This window comes from Salmo salar, chromosome 21 (genome assembly GCF_965601325.2).
Source record: "Salmo salar chromosome 21, fSalSal1, whole genome shotgun sequence".
NCBI classification, from domain to species: Eukaryota; Metazoa; Chordata; class Actinopteri; order Salmoniformes; family Salmonidae; genus Salmo; species Salmo salar.
Genome location: NC_138311.1, coordinates 7,188,832 through 7,211,286, shown reverse-complemented (window position 1 = coordinate 7,211,286; position 22,455 = coordinate 7,188,832). Strand labels below are relative to the sequence as shown.

The following is a 22,455-nucleotide window of genomic DNA, read 5'->3' as shown; positions in this document are numbered from 1 at the left end:
ACTTGGTTCACCAACGACTTCTCCGATAGAGTTCAGTATGTCAAATCGGAGGGCCTGTTGTCCGAACCTCTGGCAGTCTCTATGGGGGTGCCACAGGGTTCAATTCTCGGGCCGACTCTCTTCTCTGTATACATTAATGATGTCCCTCTCGCTGCTGGTGATTCTTTGATCCACCTCTATGCAGACGACACCATTCTGTATACCTCTGGCCCTTCTTTGGACACTGTGTTAACTAACCTCCAGATGAGCTTCAGTGCCATACATCTCTCCTTCCGTGGCCTCCAACTGCTCTTAAATGCAAGTAAAACTAAATGCATGCTCTTCAACCGTTCGCTGCCCGCCGGTCCAGCATCACTACTCTGGACGGTTCTGACTTAGAATATGTGGACAACTACAAATACCTAGGTGTCTGTTAGACTGTAAACTCTCCTTCCAGACTCACATTAAACATCTCCAATCCAAAATTAAATCTAGAATCGGCTTCCTATTCCGCAACAAAGACTCCTTCACTCATGCTGTCAAACATACGCTCGTAAAACTGACCATCCTACCGATCCTCGACTTTGGCGACGTAATTTACAAAATGGCTTCCAACACTCTACTCAACAAATTGGATGCAGTCTATCACAGTGCCATCCATTTTGTCACCAAAGCCCCATATACTACCCACCACTGCGACCTGGATGCTCTCGTTGGCTGGCCCTCGCTTCATACTCGTCGCCAAACCTACTGGCTCCAGGTCATCTGCTAGGTAAAGCCCCGCCTTATCTCAGCTCACTGGTCACCATAGCACGCGCTTCGGCAGGTATATCTCACTGGTCACCCCCAAAGCCAATTCTTCCTTTGGCCGCCTCTCCGTCCAGTTGTCTGCTGCCAATGACTGGAACGAACAGCAAAAATCACCAAATCTGGAGACTCTTCCCTCACTAGCTTTATTAAGCACCAGCTGTCAGAGCAGCTCACAAATCACTGCACCTGTAAATAGCCCATCCAATCTACCTCATCCCCATACTGTATTTATTTATTTATTTATCTTGCTCCTTTGCACCCCAGTATCTCTACTTGCACATTCATCTTCTGCACACCCTACCATTCCAGTGTTTAATTGTTATATTGTAATTACTTTGCCACCATGGCGTATTTATTGCCTTACCTCTCTTATCCTACCTCATTTGCACATGCTGTTTATAGATTTTTCTACTGTAATATTGATTGTATGTTTATTTATTCCATGTGTAACTGTTGTTGTATGTGTCGAACTGCTTTGCATTCTTGGACAGGTCGCAGTTGCAAATGAGAACTTGTTCTCAACTCGTCTACCTGGTTAAATAAAGGTGAAATAAAAACAATTTGTGCAAAGAAAAGACAGAGAAAAAGGGAGTGGAGTTCGGGCTGCTTTCTGAGAATTCGTAGGCGAGTGTGTAAACCTTCACTGCCAACATTTCTCTTGGCCAACGTGCAATCATTGGAAAACAAAAAAAGATTATCCTACCAACAGGACATTAAAAACTGTAATATCTTATGTTTCACCGAGTCGTGGCTGAACAACAACACGGATAATATAGAGCTGGCGGGAATTTTCATGCATCGGCAGGACAGAGAATCTACGTCTGGTAAGACTAAGGGTGGGGGTGTGTGTCTGTTTATCAATAACAGCTGGTGCGCGATGTCTAATATTAAAGAAGTCTCGTGGTGTTACTCGCCTGAGGTAGTGTGGTCTACAGCTTATCATAAGGTACTCTATCTACCAAGAGAGTTCTCATCTCTATTTTTCATAGCCGTCTATTGACCACCACAAAGCGATGCTGGCAAACAAGAAAATGCTTATCCAGAGGTGGCGCTCCTAGTGGCCGGGGACTTTAATGCAGGTAAACTTAAATCCATTTTACTTAATTTCTACCAGCATGTCAAATGTGCAACAAGAGGGGAAAAAAACTCTAGACCACCTTTACTCCACACACACAGACGCATACAAAGCTCTCCCTTGCCCTCCATTTGGAAAATCTGACCATACTTCTATCCTCCTGATTCCTGCTTAGAAGCAAAAACTAAAGCAGGAAGCATCAGTGACTCACTCAATACGGAAGTGGTCAGATGACGTGGATGCTACGCTACATGACTGTTTTGCTAGCACAGACTGGAATATGTTCAGGGATTCATCCAATGGCATTGAGGAGTATACCACCTCAGTCATCAGCTTCATCTATAAGTGCATCGGCAACGTCGTCCCCACTGTGACTGTACGTACATATCCCAACCAGAAGCCATGGATTACAGGCAACATATGAGTCGAGCTAAAGGTTAGAGCTGCCGCTTTCAACTGGACACAAATCCGGACACTTATAAGAAATCCCCCTATGCCCTGAGATGAACCATCAAACAGGCAAAGCGTCAATACAGGATTAAGATTGAATCCTACTACACCGGCTCTGATGCTCGTCGGATGTGGCAGGGCTTGAAAACTTTACGGACTACAAATGGAAACACAGCCGCGAGCTGCCCAGTGAAACAAACCTACCAGACGAGCTAAATGCCTTTTATGCTCGCTTCGAGGCAAGCAACACTGAAGCATGCATGAGAGCACCAGCTGTTCCGGACGACTGTGTGATAATGCTCTCGGTAGCCGACGTGAGCAAGACCTTTAAACAGATCAACATTCACAAAGCCAGATGGATTACCAGGACGTGTACTGTCGTTCTGCCCCTGAACAAGGCAGTTAACCCACTGTTCCGAGGCCATCATTGAAAATATGAATTTGTTCTTAACTGACTTGCCTAGTTAAATAAAGGTTAAAAAAAAGCGTCACTGAGTCCTTGAGGCAGGGATACATTCGGCCATCTCACTCACCCGTCTCCTCGAGCTTCTTTTTTGTGAAGAAGAAGGAGGGAGGTCTGCGCCCGTGCATTGACTATAGAGGTCTAAATGCCATCACAGTGGGTTTCAGTTACCCACTACCTCTCATCGCCTCGGCGATGGAGTCATTTCACGGGGCGCGCTTCTTCACAAAATTGGATCTCAGGAGCGCATATAATCTGGTGCGTATCCGAGGAGGGGACGAGTGGAAAACTGCATTTAGTACCACATCTGGCCATTATGAGTACCTCGTCATGCCGTATGGGTTAAAGAATGCTCCCGCAGTCTTTCAATCCTTTGTGGACGAGATTCTCCGGGACCTGCTCGGTCAGGGTGTAGTGGTGTACATCGATGACATTCTGGTCTACTCCGCTACACGCGCCGAGCATGTGTCTCTGGTGCGTAAAGTGCTTGGGCGACTGGTGGAGCATGACCTATACGTCAAGGCTGAGAAATGTGAGTTTTCCAAACCAGCCGTCTCTTTCTTGGGGTATCGCATTTCCTCATCAGGGGTAGTGATGGAATGTGACCGCGTCTCAGCCGTGCGTAATTGGCCGACTCCCACCACGGTGAAGGAGGTGCAGCGGTTTTTGGGATTTGCCAATTACTACCGGAGGTTTATCCGGGGCTTTGGGCAGGTGGCGGCTCCCATTACCTCACTGTTGAAGGGGGGCCCGGTGCGGTTGCAGTGGTCCGCGGAGGCGGACAGGGCCTTTAGTCGTCTGAAGGTTTTGTTCACCGACGCTCCGGTGCTGGCGCACCCGGACCCCTCTTTGCCCTTCATAGTGGAGGTGGACGCGTCCGAGGCTGGGGTAGGAGCCGTGCTGTCCCAGCGCTCGGGCGCCCCCCCCAAGCTCCACCCCTGCGCCTTCTTCTCTAGGAAGTTGAGTCCGGCGGAGTGTAACTATGATGTGGGGGACAGGGAGCTGTTGGCTGTGGTCAGAGCCCTGAAGGTGTGGAGACATTGGCTTGAGGGGGCGCGTCACCCTTTTCTCATCTGGACTGACCACCGCAATCTGGAGTACATCCGGGCGGTGAGGAGACTGAACCCGCGTCAAGCCAGGTGGGCGATGTTCTTTACGAGATTTCGGTTTAACATCTCGTATATCCCAGGTTCCCGGAACACTAAGGCCGACGCACTGTCTCGTCTCCATGACGCCGAGGAACGGTCCACCGATCCCACGCCCATACTTCCAGCCTCCTGCCTGGTGGCACTGGTGGTCTGGGAGGTGGACGCGGACATCGAGCGGGCGTTACGGACGGAGCCTACTCCTCCGCAGTGTCCAGTGGGTCGTAAGTACGTTCCGCTCGGTGTTCGCGATCGGCTGATTCGGTGGGCTCACACGCTTCCCTCCTCGGGTCACCCAGGGGTTGAGCGGACAGTGCGTGGTCTTAGTGGGAGATACTGGTGGCCCACCTTGGTGAGGGACGTGAGGCACTATGTCTCCTCCTGTTCGGTGTGCGCTCAGAGTAAGGCTCCCAGGCACCTGCCTAGAGGGAAATTACAACCCCTCCCGGTTCCACAACGACCATGGTCCCACCTGGCGGTGGATTTCTTGACCGATCTCCCGCCGTCTCAGGGCAACACTACGATCCTGGTCGTTGTGGACCGGTTTTCTAAGTCCTGCAGTCTGCTTCCGTTACCCGGTCTTCCTACGGCCCTGCAGACCGCGGAAGCCTTATTCACCCACGTCTTCCGGCACTACGGGGTGCCCGAGGATATCGTCTCAGATCGAGGCCCCCAGTTCACGTCCCGAGTGTGGCGGGCGTTTATGGAGCGACTGGGGGTGTCGGTCAGTCTTACCTCGGGGTTTCACCCCGAAAGTAATGGGCAGGTGGAAAGGGTAAACCAGGAGGTGGGCAGGTTCCTGCGGTCCTACTGCCAGGACCGGCCAGGGGAGTGGGCAAGGTTCGTGCCATGGGCCGAAATGGCTCAGAACTCTTTGCGCCACTCCTCCACCAACATGTCACCATTCCAATGTGTGTTGGGTTATCAGCCGGTCCTGGGGCCATGGCATCAGAGCCAGACGGAGGCCCCTGCGGTGGAGGAATGGGTTCAGCGCTCAAGGGAGACCTGGAACGCTGTGCAGGAATCCCTGGAACGAGCCAGGGAGCGACAAAAAGCGAGCGCTGACCGGCACCGCAGCGAGGCCCCCGTGTTCACCCCAGGGGAGAGAGTCTGGCTCTCGACCCGGAACCTGCCCCTCCGCCTGCCCTGCCGGAAGCTGGGTCCGCGGTTTGTGGGGCCATTTAAAGTCCTGAGGAGAATAAACGAGGTGTGTTACAGATTACAACTTCCTTCTTATTATCGTATTAACCCCTCGTTTCATGTGTCTCTCCTCAGGCCGGTGGTAGCTGGTCCGCTGCAGGAAAATGAGGTACGGGAGGTCCCTCCACCCCCCCTGGACATCGGGGGGCCCCCGGCGTACACAGTCCGGTCCATCTTGGACTCCAGACGCCGGGCGAGGGGCCTGCAGTACCTCGTGGACTGGGAGGGGTACGGCCCGGAGGAGAGGTGCTGGGTACCGGTGGAGGACATACTGGACCCAGCGCTCATCCGGGAGTTCCACAGCCTCCATCCGGATCGCCCTGCGCCTCGCCCTCCGGGGCGTCCTCGAGGCCGGCGTCGGCGCGCTGCGGGAGCCGCGCGTCAGGGGGGGAGTACTGTCACGACAGTGACAGATGGTGGCGCCCCTCCTCGGCCGGGCGGAGCTCGGCGGTCGTCGTCGCCGGCCTACTAGCTACCATCGATCCCTTTTTGTTTCACTTTCGTTTGGTTAGGTCTAGGTAGGCACGCACCTGTTTTGGGTTAGTCATTAGTAAGGGGGGGTTATTTAGGTTAGCGTAGGATGTATGTGGTTGTACGTGATTGTGTTGCTTGTCCGGGTTTTTGTGCGAAAAGAACGTGTACTGAGTTTTCCTTCTGCCAGTGGTTTATTTTATTTGTGTACACCACCGCAGAATCTTTAAGGGCTGCGCCCCTATACTTTGTCGACCACATACAGTGCTTCAAATAAAGAAGTGTGGTCACGAACTTTCTGTCTCCTGCGCCTGACTCTACCTCTCCTGTTGTTCCTCGAGCCAGCCCGTGACAATTATTTAACTCGGCAAGTCAGTTAAGAACAAATTCTTATTTACAATGATGGCCTACCAGGGAACAGGGAGGCCTCTTTGGTTAAATCAGCACTGGGCGAAAAGGTTTCAGATCAGGGGAAATCTTTTCATGACACATTTTCAATATTCTGGAGAATACAGACCCTTTCCAATGCATATTTAGAGTTTTGTGGATTTGCACCATATTCTGACAACTTCTGAATCCAGATTTGTCTTTTAGACATACACTGCCGTTCAAAAGTTTGGGGTCACTTAGAAATGTCCTTGTTTTTGAAAGAAAAGCATATTTTTTTGTCCAATAAAATAACATCAAATTGATCAGAAATACAGTGTAGACATTGTTCAGGTTGTAAATGACTATTTTAGCTGGAAACGGCAGATTTTTGATGGAATATCTAGATAGGCGTATAGAGGCCCATTATCAGCAACCATCACTCCAGTGTTCCAATGGCACGTTGTGTTAGCTAATCCAATTTTATCATTTTAAAAGGCTAATCAATCATTAGAAAACCCTTTTACAATTATGTTAGCACAGCTGAAAACTGTTGTATTGATTAAAGAAGAAATAAAACTGTCCGCCTTTAGACTAGTTGAGTATCTGGAGCATCAGCATTTGTGGGTTCTATTACAGGCTCAAAATTGCCAGAAACAAAGACTTTCATCTGAATCTAGTCAGGCTATTCTTGTTCTGAGAAATGAAGGCTATTCCATGCGAGAAATTGCTAAGGATCTGAAGATCTCGTACAACGCTGTGTACTACTCCCTTCACAGAATTGCGCAAACTGGCTCTAACCAGAATAGAAAGAGGAGTGGGAGGCCCCGGTGCACAACTGAGCAAGAGGACAAGTACATTAGTGTCTAGTTTGAGAAACAGATGCCTCAAGTCCTCAATGTGCAGCTTCATTAAATAGTACCCGCAAAACACCAGTCTCAACATCAACAGTAAAGAGGCGACTCCGGGATGCTGGCCTTCTGGGCAGAGTTCCTCTGTAACATGTCTGTGTTCTTTTGCCCATCTTAATCTTTTGTTTTTATTGGCCAGTCTGAGATATGGCTTTTTCTTTGCAAATCTGCCTAGAAGGCCAGCATCCCGGAGTTGCCTCGTCACTGTTGACGTTGAGACAGTGGGTACTATTTTCAAGTCACGGGTCCACCGAAACATGCCCAAACCGTGCTTCTTTACACTCGCCCGCTTAACCTTGAAGCCAGCCGCACCAATGTGGTGGAGGAAACACCGTTCAACTGACGACCGAGGTCAGCCTGCAGGCGCCCGGCCCGCCACAAGGAGTTGCTAGAGCGCAATGAGCCAAGTAAAGCCTCCCCCCCTGCCAAACCCTCCCCTAACCCGGACGACGCTGGGCCAATTGTGCGCTGCCCTATGGGACTCCCAATCACAGACGGTTGTGATACAGCACGGGATCTAACCCGGGTCTGTAGTGATGCTTCTGACCGCTACACATGGCTATGCATGTATCATCTTGAAATTATACTGTGCAGTAGACTTAAACTATAAAAAGTACAAAAACTGTTTCGAATACCAAACATTCATTAGAGGCTTAAGTAATGCTGTATTCCATCTTTCGCTGAATTTATTCAAATAAATGTAAATTTTCTTTCATGAATAAGCCATTATAAATGCTTATGTTTTTAAATGATGAAATGCTTATTTAGCCTAATAAAACCTAAATATACTATAAATAACTAGTTTATTATAGCATTAGACTACTGTCTGTTCACTCCTCAGATGAAATGAATTGCCCAATTCCTTGGAGGCCTTACACTGCTGTAGTCCAGAATGCTGCTATTAAACTCAGATTTTTTACACAATCTGTTGGGATTTATCACCACCTTAATGGTAGCAATTCAAAAATACTGCCAACTATATGACTGGTTTGGCATGGGGATACAGTGGATATGTGTGGTTATACAACGGGTATGTCTAATCCTGGATGCTGATTGGTTAAAGCCGCATTCCAGCTGGTGTTTACTCCACAAGTTACCACTGGCTAAGTTTATGATGTTGAAATGGCTATTTACTCTGTTCCATCTGACTGTGCAATCCACTGTCTCATCGGCTCAGCCAGGCAAATAATATACTAGATCTACACTGTCAGGAGTCGGGACGAGACAGCCAAGCTGGCAGCTTTTCTCAGCCAATCGAAATCATGAATCAGCATCATTTTTATGGATATATACAATGAAATGCCAATAGAAAAACACGAAATGCAGCTAGTCTGCTGTCATTCCAGCTTCAGTTTGAAGTGATTGTGTTAGCTGTGTAGTTGGCTATCTCTTCTGAACAGTGGCCTGGCAAGAGGGCAAATGTTCTATGCCAGGTGAAATCGCTCATTGTTATGGATGTATCCCAGAAAATCAATAGAAAACAGCTTAACTTCTTGGTGACAGGGGGCAGTATTCAGAAATTCATATGAATATGTGCCCAAATTAAACTGCCTACTTCTCGGGCCCAGAAGATAGGATATGCATATTATTAGTAGATTTGGATAGGAAACACTCTGAAGTTGCTAAAACTGTTTGAATGATGTCTGTGAGTATAACAGAACTCATATGGCAGGCAAAAACCTGAGAAAAAAATCCAACCAGGAAGTGACTTGTAGTTCTATCTAATCCCTGTTCAAACTACAGTGTCTGTGGGGTCATTTTGCACTTCCTAAGGCTTCCATTGGCTGTCAACAGCCTTTAGAAACTTGTTTCATCCGTCTACTGTTACTGGGCAGAGAATAGGAGCTCAGTCAATCAGTGGACTGCATGGGACAAGTGAGTTGTTTACTGTGCAGGCACGTTGGAGCGCCTCTCCTTCTTTTTCCTCTGTAATGAATACGCTATTGTTCGGTTGGAATATTATCAACGTTTTATGTTAAAGACCCTAAGGATTGATTGTAAACACAGACATGTTTCTATGAATGGTAATGGAACTATTTGACTTCATCTCTGGTTCTGCGCTTTCGCGTTATCCCTTTGGATTAGTGACCTGAACGCGCGAACAAAACGGAGGTATTTGGACATAAATATGGAGTATTTCGAACAAAAATAACATTTCTTGTGGAAGTGGGAGTCCTAGTAGTGCATTCCGATGAAGATCAGCAAAGGTAAGGGAAGATTTATAATACCAATTCTGAGTTTAGTTGACTCCAGAACTTGGCGGGTAACTGTATAGCTTGCTTTGATGGCTGAGCTCTGTACTCAGAGTATTGAAAAATGTGCTTTCGCCAAAAAGCTATTTTAAAATCTGACACAGCGGTCGCATTAAGGAGTTTATGATGAGTATTTTTGTAAATTGATGTGGTCATTCACCGATGGTTTTGGTGGGAATACATTTTCTGAACATCACGCGCCAATGTAAAATGGGGTTTATGGATATAAATATGAACTTTATCGAACAAAACATAGATGTATTTTGTAACATTGAGTCCTGGGAGTATCATCTGATGAAGATCATCAAAGGTTAGTGATTCATTTTAGCTGTATTTCTGGTTTTTGTGACGCCTCTCCTTGCTTGGAAAATGGCTGTGTGGTTTTTCTTGTCAAGGTGATGTCCTAACATAATCTAATGATTTGCTTTCGCTGTAAAGCCTTTTTGAAATCGGACACTGTGGTTAGATTAAGGAGAATCTTATCTTTAAAATGGAGTATAATACTTGTATGTTTGAGAAATTCGAATTATGAGATTTTTGTTGTTTTGAATTTTCCGCCCTGCTATTTCACTGGCTGTACCACAGGTGGGACGCTAGCGTCCCACATAGCCCATACTAGTTAACTTCTATGGGCTAGGTGGGACGCTAGCGTTCCACCAGCGGGACACAGCCAGTGAAATATCAGGGCGGAAAATTCAAAAACAACAAAATGTTATAATTCAAGTTTCTCAAACATACAACTATTTTACACCATTTTAAAGATAAACTTCTCGTTAATCTAACCACATTGTCCGATTTCAAAAAGGCTTTACAGCGAAAGCAAAACATTAGATTATGTTAGGAGAGTACATAGACACAAATTATCACACAGCCATTTTCCAAGCAAGGACATGTGTCAATAAAATCCAAAACACAGCTAAATGAAGCACTAACCATTGATCTTCATCAGATGACACTCCTAGGTCATTATGTTACACATTACATGTATGTTTTTTGTTCGAAAACAGCATTTTATATTGGCGCGTGATGTTCAGAAAATGTATTCCCACCAAAACCACCGGTGAATGTGCACATCAATTTACAAAAATACTCATCATAAACGTTGACAAAATATATAACAATTATTTTAAGAATTATACATAGACTACCCCTGGATGCAACTGCTGTGTCAGATTTTAAAATAGCTTTACGGAGAAAGCACATTTTTCAATATTCTGAGTACATAGCTCAGCCATCACGGTGAGCTATTCAGACACCCGCCAAGTTCGAGGCAACCTAAACTCAGAATTAGTATTAGAAATATTGCTGATCTTCGTCAGAATGCACTCCCAGGACTGCTACTTCCACAAGAAATGTTGTTTTTGTTCGAATTAATCCATATTTATGTACAAATACCTCCGTTTTGTTTGTGTGTTCAGGTCACTATCCAAAGGGTAACGCGCAAGCGCGGAACGAGAGACAAAGTCAAAATGTTCCATTACTGTACTTAAAAGCATGTCAAACGCTGTTTAAAATCAATCTTTATGGTATTTTTTACGTAAAATTGCGATAATATTCCAACCGGACAATAGCATATTCATTCAAGAAGAAAAGGGAGGGGCGTGCTCGCGGGACCGAGCATATCCAATCCCTTTGTTGCCAGGCAGACCACTCAGTAACTGAGCTCCTATTATCTGCCCAGTGACAGAAAGTGGTTTCAGCATTTTCCTGAAGGCTTTAGACAGCCAATGGAAGCCTTAGGAAGTGCAACGTCACCCCACAGACACTGCAGCTTCGATAGAGAATCAAAACTACACTTCTCAGACTTTCCACTTCCTGCTTGGAATTTTCTCAGGTTTTTGCCCGCCATATGAGTTCTGTTATACTCACAGACACCATTCAAACAGTTTTAGAAACTTCAGATCGTTTCTATCCAAATCTACTAATAATATGCATATTCTAGTTTCTGGGCCAGAGTAGTAACCTGTTTAAATTGGGTACGTTTTTCATCCGGCCATGAAAATACTGCCCCCTAGCCCAGACAGGTTAAACAAACACAAATGCAGCTACTTTGATGTTATTATGGCTGCACTGTTTGACATGACTGTGTCAGCCAAAGTTGGCTAGCTAGCAAGTAAGGGATAATAACGTTGCCAGCCATCATGGTAATGTAACATTTATAACGAAGACATCTCAACATAAATGTTTCAGACGAGACTGCGTGAATCAGGCCTTCATGGTCGAGTTTCTGCAAAGAAACCACTACTAAAGGAAACCAGTAAGAAGAAGAGACTTGCTTGGGCCAAGAAACTCGAGCAATGGACATTAGATCAGTGGAAATCTGTCCTTTGGTCTGATGAGTCCAAATTTGAGATGTTTGGTTCCAACCGCCGTTTTTTTTTGTGAGACGCAGAGTAGGTGAACAGATGATCTCCACACGTGTGGTTCCCACTGTGAAGCATGGAGGAGGAGGTGTGATGGTGTGGGGGTGCTTTGCTGGTGACACTGTCTGTGATTTATTTGGCTACCACAGCATTCTGCAGCGATTCACCATCCCATCTGGTTGGCGCTTAGTGGGACTATCATTTGTTTTTCAACCGGACAATGACCCAAAACACACCTCCAGGCTGTGTAAGGGCCATTTGACCAAGAAGGAGAGTGATGGTGTGCTGCATCAGATGACCTGGCCTCCACAATCACCCGACCTCAACCCAATTGACATGGTTTGAGATGAGTTGTACCAGAGAGTGAAGGAAAAACAGCCAACAAGTGCTCAGCATATGTGGGAACTACTTCAAGACTGTTGGAAAAGCATTCCTCATGAAGCTGAGAGAATGCCAAGAGCGTGAAAACCTGTCATCAAGGCAAAGGGTGGCTACTTTGAAGAATCCAAAATATAACATCACTTTTTTGGTTACTACATGATTCCATATGAGTTATTTCATAGTTTTGATGTCTTCACTATTATTCTACAATGGAGAAAAACCCCTGAATGAGTAGGTGTGTCCAAACTTTTGACTGGTACTGTATGTCAATCATTATTTTAATATGTAACCACACCCGTGCCAATATTTCCTACAAACACCGGCTTCCCGGGAATTATCACTTAAATACATGAGGCTGCACTGTATTGGGAGAAGGCAACTTAGCAAGACTTCTAAACTAAGTGTTGGATTGCTTGAATGATTATGCTTTTGACAATTACAAAAAAAACGTAATGCCCACCTCCCTACTGAACATTAAACTCAAGATGAATACATTTCATTTGTCATTCACAAATGGGTTTAAATAACATTGCAACACAATATGAATACCATAAATATGATTGCATTCAAAGCATTTCAAATGTATACATCTCCGGTGGGGCTATCTATCCCTCACCAAGTGATGAGGAAAAGGGAAATATAGGATGGGTAGGCCTAATGTTGCATAATTCTAGAGTGTGACAGGCTCCCCTGATAATATGTATTTTATGTACCTTGTTTACGTTGGCTGTTTAGTCAGTCCAAGGAACTGGTTCAGGTAAAATGGAGGCAAAGTGGACAAAAATGAAAGAGCCCCCAAGTCCTCCACTCAATTTCGGTTATTTGGTAACCCAGCGCTGGGTAAATATTGTGTGAATAACCCAACATGTTGTGTTGTTGGAATTACTCAAACATAGGTTAATTTAACCATCAGTTGGGTATTTTTTACTTTCATGCTTGGTTGATCTAGCAGCTATGTCTTTTTGAATGTAATCCTTAGGTTATTTTCAGAAGTGTCTTATTAGGGGTGTGGCTTTCAGATAGATCTCATTGGCCACCCATGAGAGTAAATGTGACCGACCGGCTCGAATCGGCCTTATGTAGCAAAATTTGAAAAATTTTTTTTTACATTGGATAAATGTAGACACTCAGAGCTAGGGTTGCACATTTTGGGGAATATTCAGAGGTGGAAACTTTCCGTGGGATTTAACGAGAATATATGGGAATATATGCAAATTAATATTAATACTATTTAAATGTAGATGTTTTTTTGCATTGGATATATTTACCATATCATATGGAGACAGAAACATTACCCTTTTACCTTATCATAAGTAGACAGAATTGCAAATTATTAAATCCTTTCAATAGAAATTTTAAAAAACAATTTAGTTACAAATTGAACTTTGACCCTTCATATGGGATGATTTCACTGAAAAACAAAAGAAAGGGAATATTGAAGGATCCCCAATGATCCATCGGATCTCCCAAAAACATTTTCAACATACATCTGTAAAATGATAGTCTAGAAACTAATGCTTTGGTTGTCTTCCTCTCAGGCTTCCATGTCTTCTCCCTGGACCTCCTCAATGTCCACCTCTTGAACATCAGACTCTGAGGCCTCATCTTCACTGTCATTTTCCAACCTTGTGGAGGATGGCTCGTTGTCAGTCTCAAAAAGCCTCAAATTTGCCTGGATGGCCACCAATATTTCAACCCTGGTATTGGTCAGCCTGTTGCGTGCTTTGGTGTGTGTGTTCCCAAACAAGGACCAGTTGCGCTCTGAGGCGGCTGATGTTGGTGGGATTTGGAGGATAATGGAGGCAACAGGGGAAAGAGCCTCAGATCCACAAAGTTGCTTCCACCAAGTGGCTGATGAGATATATTGGCACGACTGCCATGTTGCATCTCCATCCCAAAGCCCTTGCTTGGAAGTGTACTTCGCCAGACTGCCAAGAACCTTGCCCTCATCTAGACAAAGGTGACGAGACACGGTAGTGATGACACCATAGGCCTTGTTGATCTCTGCACCAGACAGGATGCTCTTGCCAGAATACTTGGGGTCCAACATGTACGCTGCGGTGTGTATGGGCTTCAGGCAGAAGTCTTAAAGCTTTTTGATGTATTTCAGAACTGCAGTTTCCTCTGCTTGGAGCAACAGTGACGTGGGCAGGACAGTACAGATTTCCTCTCGTACATCTGCAAGGAGAGTCTGAACATCAGACAGGATGGCATTGTCTCCCTCAATCCGTGCAATGGCTACTGCTATAGGTTTCAGGCTGCTTACCACTCTCCCAAAATACATCATCCAAGAGGAGCCTCTTGATGGGGCAAACTGTGATATGGCCATTTCTTGGAGAGACTCCTTCCCCTCCAGGAGACTGTCAGACATGATGACAACATCACCCCAACGGGTGTTGCTGGGCAGCTTCAATGTGGGCAGCTTCTTATTCTTCTCACTTTGCTTGGTGAGGTAGATTGCTGCTAAAACTTGATGACCCTTCACATACCTAACCATTTTCTTGGCTCTTTTGTAGTGTGTATCCATTGTTTTCAGTGCCATGATGTGCTTGAGGAGTAGATTCAATGCATGAGCAGCACAGCAAATGGGTGTGATGTGAGGGTAGGACTCCTCCACTTTGGACCAAGCAGCCTTCATGTTCGCAGCATTGTCTATCACCAGTGCAAATACCTTCTGTGGTCCAAGGTCATTGATGACTACCTTCAGCTCATCTGCAATGTAGAGACCGGTGTGTCTGTTGTCCCTTGTGTCTGTGCTCTTGTAGAATACTGGTTGAGGGGTGGAGATGATGCAGTTAATTATTCCTTGCCCACCAACATTCGAACACCCATCAGAGATGATTGCAATACAGTCTGCTTTCTCTATGATTTGCTTGACCTTCACTTGAACTCTGTTGAACTCTGGATCCAGCAAATGAGTATATAAAGCATGTCTGGTTGGAGGGGTGTATGCTGGGCAAAGAATATTCAGAAATCTCTTCCAATACACATTGCCTGTGAGCATCAGAGGTGAACCAGTTGTATACACAGCTCGAGCAAGACATTCATCAGTATTTCTCTGACTACATTCCTCCATTGAGTCAAAAGAACTACTGATTCCAGGAGGACCATGAGCTGTTGCTATCAATAAGGTGTCTGATTCATCATTTTCACCTCGAATAGAAGTAGAGGGACTTTTGTCAGAGGTTGCTTGTTGTGAGCACTGAGGGAACTTTATGCACTTGGCGAGATGATACTGCAGCTTTGTTGCATTCTTCACATATGATTTGGCACAGTATTTGCAAATGTGCACAGCTTTTTCTTCTACATCAGCTGCAGTGGAATGTCTACCCACACATCAGATAATGCCCGTGGCATTTTCCTGTAAATACTAGAAATAAAAAAATAAAAAATATATACAATTCCATGAACAGATAAATAGTTAAGCAGTTCGATTAATTAACTAATTTGTAAGATAAATGTTTTAAAATGAAACATGTATGGAAACAGGTTAATTAACACTCCTCAGTTAGCAGGCTCAAGCAAGCTAAAAACCACATGCTAGCAAAAACTAACTAACAAGTTCGAAATGATTTAAAAACACTGCTGTTTTAAAAAATATATATATTTTACCTTTATTTAACTCAAATCAAATCAAAGTTTATTTGTCATGTGCTTCGAATACAACAGGTAAAGTAAAATGCTTACTTACAGGCTCTAACCAATAGTGCATAAAAGGTATTAGGTGAACAATAGGTAAGTAAAGAAATAAAAACAACAGTAAAAAGACAGTGAAAAACAGTAGCGAGGCTATATACAGTAGTGAGGCTATAAAAGTAGCGAGGCTACATACAGACACCGGTTAGTCAGGCTGATTGAGGTAGTATGTACATGTAGGTATGGTTAAAGTGACTGCATATATGATGAACAGAGAGTAGCAGTAGCGTAAAGAGGGGTTGGCGGGTGGTGGGTGGTGGGACACAATGCAGATAGCCTGGTTAGCCAATGTGCGGGAGCACTGGTTGGTCGGGCCAATTGAGGTAGTATGGACATATGTACATGAATGTATAGTTAAAGTGACTGTGCATATATGATAAACAGAGAGTAGCAGCAGTGTAAAAGAGGTGTTGGGGGGGGGGGGCACACGATGCAAAAAGTCCGGGTAGCCATTTGATTACCTGTTCAGGAGTCTTATGGCTTGGGGGTAAAAACAGTTGAGAAGCCTTTTTGTCCTAGACTTGGCACTCCGGTACCGCTTGCCAAGCGGTAGTAGAGAGAACAGTCTATGACTGGGGTGTCTGTGGTTTTTGTCAATTTTTAGGGCCTTCCTCTGACACCGCCTGGTGTAGAGGTCCTGGATGGCAGACAGCTTAGCCCCAGTGATGTACTGGGCCGTACGCACTACCCTCTGTAGTGCCTTGCGGTCGGAGGCCGAGCAATTGCCGTACCAGGCAGTGATGCAACCAATCAGGATGCTCTCGATGTTGTAGCTTGGCAAGTCAGTTAAGAACAAATTCTTATTTTCAATGACGGCTTAGGAACAGTGGGTCCACTGCCTTGTTCAGGGGCAGAACAACATTTTTTTGACCTTCTCAGCTCAGGGATTCGATCTTGCAACCTTTCGGTTGCTAGTCCAACGCTCTAAACACTAGGCTACCTGCCGCCCCATAGGCTACTATTTACTAGTTAACAAAAAATGATATATGTCATATATATTCACCCCACCCAGTATTGTAATCAAAACTTACCAGAAAGCATGTAGTCCTTGGCTCAGACAGTGCAGTAGTGTGGGCTCAATAGCATCTCATTAGTGTGCAAGAGCTTGAGAATCAGCTGTACATGTGATGGAAAAGTGCACTGCACATGTGATGGAAGAATGCACTGGGCATGCAGAGGGTTGCAATTCCATTGAATTGGGGATAGTTTAACCTCTTGACGGTCGCCTAGGATAGGGGGCGCTACAGCGATTTTTGAAAAGAATTCGTGCCCATTTTAAACGGCCTCCTACTCAAACTCAGAAGCTAGGATATGCATATAATTAATACTTGTGGATAGAAAACACCCTAAAGTTTCTAAAACTGTTTGAATGGTGTCTGTGAGTATAACAGAACTCATATGGCAGTCAAAACCCCGAGACCGATCGTAACAGGATGTGGAATTCTGAATTGCGGACTCAACTTCACCACTTTGCCTGTAATTCACACAGTGAGCAATTATTCATTGAGCACTTCCTATTGCTTCCACTAGATGTCCCCAGTCTTTACAAAGTGGTTTGAGTCTCCTACTGTGAAAACTGACTGAGTGAGACGCTGTGGAAAGTGGTCACATGAGGAGGGCCATCACCATTATGACGCCGGCGCCCCTGGCTACCCTCCCCTTTCGAAACGTTTAGAAAGACAATTGCAATCGTCCCCCTTGAATCTTATTGGAGCTCTGGTTGAAAAAGGCCCTAAAGATTTATGTTATACAACGTTTGACATGTTTGAACGAACCTAAATAATAAAAAAAAATGCATTTTATTGAAAGAGTAGTCCGGCGGCCGACGGAGCTTTTGGTGCAGCCTTCAGAACGCGCTAACAAGAACAAGCTATTGGGACGTAAAGGATGAACTTTTTTGAACGAAAATACATTTGTTGTGGACCTGGGATTCCTGGAAGTGCTTTCTGCTAAAGATAATCAAAGGTAAGGGATTATTGACAATAGTATACAAGAGTAGATTTGATATGCGATTGTTCCAAGATGGCGCTGACCTGTAACGGTAGCCTATTTTTCTGAGTATCGCATCCCCTTTTATCGCAAAGTGTGATTACCCAGTAAAGTTATTTTTATATCTGGCATTGCAGGTGCTTTCAAGAGATGCTAATCTATAAATCTTAGAATGACAATATTATATTTTTAAAATGTTTTCGAATAGTAATTTAGTAAATTGTAGCGCTGTTTCACCGGACGCATTTGAGGGAAAATAGTTAGTCAACGTTACGCGCCGATGTAAAATGCTGTTTTTATATATAAATATGAACTTTATTGAACAAAAGAATGCATGTATTGTGTAACATGATGTCCTAGGTGTGTCATCTGATGAAGATTGTCAAAGGTTAGTGCTGCATTTAGCTGTTTTTTGGTTATTTGTGATGCATGTGGTTGGTTGGAAAATGGCTATGTGGCTACTTTTACGATATACTCCTCTAACATAATCTAAGGTTTTGCTTTTGCTGTAAAGCCTTTTTGAAATCGGACAGTGTGGTTAGATTCAGGAGAGGTGTATCTATAAAACGATATAACATAGTCCTATATTTGAAAAAAATATATATTAAATTTTGTTATCCTGTTAGGGCTAGGGGGCAGTATTGACACGGCTGGATAAAAAACATACCCGATTTAATCTGGTTACCACTCCTACCCAGTAACTAGAATATGCATATACTTATTACATATGGATAGAAAACACCCTAAAGCTTCTAAAACTGTTTGAATGGTGTCTGTGAGTATAACAGAACTCAAAGGGCAGGTCAAAACCTGAGAGATTCCTTTACAGGAAGTGGCCTGTCTGACCATTTCTGGAAATTCTTTGCCATCTCTATCGTTTACTAAGGATCTCTGCTCTAACGTGACACTTCCTACGTCGTCCATAGGCGCTCAGAGCCCGGGAAAAACCTGAATGTCGTCATCCCAGCCCCAAGCTGAAACACATTATCGCCTTTCTCAAGTGGCCGATCAAGGGACTCTGGGCTTAGGCGCGTGACCTGACTGCCCCCGTCTTTGTGATTTTTTTCCTCTGTTTGCCGAAAAGGAGATTCCCGGTCGGAATATTATCGCTTTTCTACGAGAAAAATGGCATAAAAATTGATTTTAAACAGCGGTTGACATGCTTCGAAGTACGGTAATGGAATATTTAGAATTTTTTTGTCACGAATTGCGCCATGCGCGCGACCCTTCTTTACCATTTCGGATAGTGTCTGGAACGCACGAAACAAAACGCCGCTATTCGGATATAACGATGGATTATTTTGGACCAAACCAACATTTGTTATTGAAGTAGCAGTCCTGGGAGTGCATTCTGACGAAGACAACAAAAGGTAATCAAACTTTTATTATAGTAAATATGATTATGGTGAGTGCTAAACTTGCCGGGTGTCTAAATAGCTAGCCCGTGATGCCTGGGCTATGTACTTAGAATATTGCAAAATGTGCTTTCACCAAAAAGCTATTTTAAAATCGGACATATCGAGTGCATAGAGGAGGTCTGTATCTATAATTCTTAAAATAATTGTTATGCTTTTTGTGAACGTTTATCGTGAGTAATTTAGTAAAATGTTAGCGAATTCCCCGGAAGTTTGCGGGGGGTATGCTAGTTCTGAACGTCACATGCTAATGTAAAAAGCTGGTTTTTGATATAAATATGAACTTGATTGAACAAAACATGCATGTATTGTATAACATAATGTCCTAGGGTTGTCATCTGATGAAGATCATCAAAGGTTAGTGCTGCATTTAGCTGTCTTCTGGGTTTTTGTGACATTATATGCTAGCTTGAAAAATGGGTGTCTGATTATTTCTGGCTTGGTACTCTGCTGACATAATCTAATGTTTTGCTTTCGTTGTAAAGCCTTTTTGAAATCGGACAGTGTGGTTAGATTAACGAGAGTCTTGTCTTTAAATAGCTGTAAAATAGTCATATGTTTGAGAAATTGAAGTAATAGGATTTTTAAGGTTTTGAAAATCGCGCCACAGGCTGCAAGTGGCTGTTACGTAGGTGGGACGAATTCGTCCCGCCTAGCCCAGAGAGGTTATGCTAATAGGGATAGGATTTTTCGCTGGATGTCCGCTGGATGTCCGTTCCGCATACAGGACGAGCCCGACCAGGGGTTCACCAAAATATGCCACAAGACCTAGAATTATGTGTATCCCACATAAAATGGTTCACTGTTGAAAGCTAACTTTTTTGATGAATTTGAGCTAAATTCCCCAAATTCCCAGGCTTTACTACCCATGGAAAATTTCTGGAAAAATTCTGTCAATTTATCGGACAGTTTCTGACCCTTTGCAACCCTACTCAGAGCTACAAAATGTTATATCGTACACTCCAGTCGTTGCCAAAAGTTTTGAGAATGACACAAATATTAATTTTCACAAAGTCTGCTGCCTCAGTTTGTATGATGGCAATTTGCATATACTCCAGAATGTTATGAAGAGTGATCAGATGAATCGCAATTAATTGCAAAGTCCCTCTTTGCCATGCAAATAAACTGAATTCCCAAAAAACATTTCCACTGCATTTCAGCCCTGCCACAAAAGGACCAGCTGACATCATGTCAGTGATTCTCTCGTTAACACAGGTGTGAGTGTTGACGAGGACAAGGCTGGAGATCACTCTGTCATGCTGATTGAGTTCGAATAATAGACTGGAAGCTTCAAAAGGAGGGTGGTGCTTGGAATCATTGTTCTTCCTCTGTCAATCATGGTTACCTGCAAGGAAACACGTGCCGTCATCATTGCTTTGCACAAAAAGGGCTTCACAAGCAAGGATATTGCTGCCAGTAAGATCAACCATTTATCAGATCATCAAGAACTTCAAGGAGAGCGGTTCAATTGTTGTGAAGAAGGCTTCAGGGCGCCCTAGAAAGTCCAGCAAGCGCCAGGACCGTCTCTTAAAGTTGATTCAGCTGCGGGATCGGGGCACCACCAGTACAGAGCTTGCTCAGGAATGGCCGCAGGCAGGTGTGAGTGCATCTGCACGCACAGTGAGGCGAAGACTTTTGGAGGATGGCCTGGTGTCAAGAAGGGCAGCAAAGAACACACTTCTCTCCAGGAAAAACATCAGGGACAGACTGATATTCTGCAAAAGGTACAGGGATTGGACTGCTGAGAACTGGGGTAAAGTCATTTTCTCTTTCAATTGTTTGGGGCATCTGAAAAAAAGCTTGTCCAGAGAAGACAAGGTGAGCGCTACCATCAGTCCTGTGTCATGCCAACAGTAAAGCATCCTGAGACCATTCATGTGTGGGGTTGCTTCTCAGCCAAGGGAGTGGGCTCACTCACAATTTTGCCTAAGAACACAGCCATGAATAAAGAATGGTACCAACACATCCTCCGAGAGCAACTTCTCCTAACCATTCAGGAACAGTTTGGTGATGAACAATGCCTTTTCCAGCATGATGGAGCACCTTGCCATAAGGCAAAAGTGATGACTAAGTGGCTCTGGGAACAAAACATTGATATTTTGGGTCCATGGCCAGGAAACTCCCCAGACCTTAATCCCATTGAGAACTTGTGGTCAAGCCTCAAGAGGCGGGTGGACAAACAAAAACCCACAAATTCTGACAACCTCCAAGTATTGATTATGCAAGAATGGGCTGGCATCAGTCAGGATGTGGCCCATAAGTTAATTGACAGCATGCCAGGGCGGATTGCAGAGTTCTTGAAAAAGAAGGGTCAACACTGCAAATATTGACTCTTTGCATCAACTTCATGTAATAGTCAATGAAAGCCTTTGACACTTATGAAATGCTTGTAATTATTCTTCAGTATTCCATAGTAACATCTGACAAAACTATCTAAAGACACTGAAGCAGCAAACTTTGTGAAAATTAATATTTGTGTCATTCTCAAAACTTTTGGCCACAACTGTACAGTTGAAGAACAATGGGAAAGTAATTTTGCTTTGAAAGTTGATAAACTTGTAAACTCCCTTTTGAGAAAATTGTCTTTGAATGTTTTGGTACTACTACTGGAGAGCTCTTCTTTGTCTACACCCATTCAGCATCTCTTAAACTTTATCCCCACCCATCTCTTTAAGGGTTGGTCCGGGCGCTCTGTACTAACAGCAGTCAAGCACCCAAGCTAACTTGCTAGCTACTTCCAGACAAATGAGAGAACAGCACACTGAACATTACTTGCCCTAGCAGAGCTGGTTAGGCTGCTTTGTTATCTAGAGCGTTGGTGACTGCAACTGTGCAGTCAGATTGTCCGTTCGTAAATTCAGAGCATTTCACTCTGAGAGTTCAGAGCGCACAATGGACGCACAATCTGCGCACTGGCACACTCAGACGAGTATTTTGTTAAAACACGGAGCTAGGTAGGTAAACAATGAACCATAATCCCAACTCATGATGTTACTACCCTGCATGAATCTGCAGGTAGCTAACCAACCAGGTTCAATATTAGCTAGCTTTGTCAAGCTAATTTCTTTTAGATACAAAGAATAAGGTCATACATGTAATGTTAGCTAGCGAGCCAGCCAGCTAACGTTAGCTAGCTAACAGTACACCTTAACTTGAAATTAAACTACTTCCTGTCAATTTGAAATGTGTAATATCTGAAAATGTAGCTAGCTAGACTATAATGCACGTATACATCATGGATGGATGCATCTCCTGTGCCAAAAAAATGCATTTTGATAAAAGTAAAAAAAGTTTACGTTCAAACGGCTCTCCTGTGAAGAAGTTACTTGTGACATACGCCTAGTTTCCTGAAACGGATCACAAATGTCATTCCCATTCATCATGTTAAGTTTACATATAGCAAATGTAATTTGTCCTTAAAATGTTAAGCTTTTTACACATTCTTCTAGAATTTTACAAATTTATTACACGTTATAATAAGGTGGTATC

At 44.1% G+C, this 22,455-nt stretch overlaps 1 protein-coding gene across 2 annotated transcripts in view; it reads left to right on the top strand.

The window, feature by feature from the left end:
- The window catches only part of LOC106581657 (melanophilin), a 155,655-nt gene that overhangs the window by 4,967 nt on the left and 128,233 nt on the right, over positions 1–22,455 (top strand). The window lies entirely within an intron of this gene.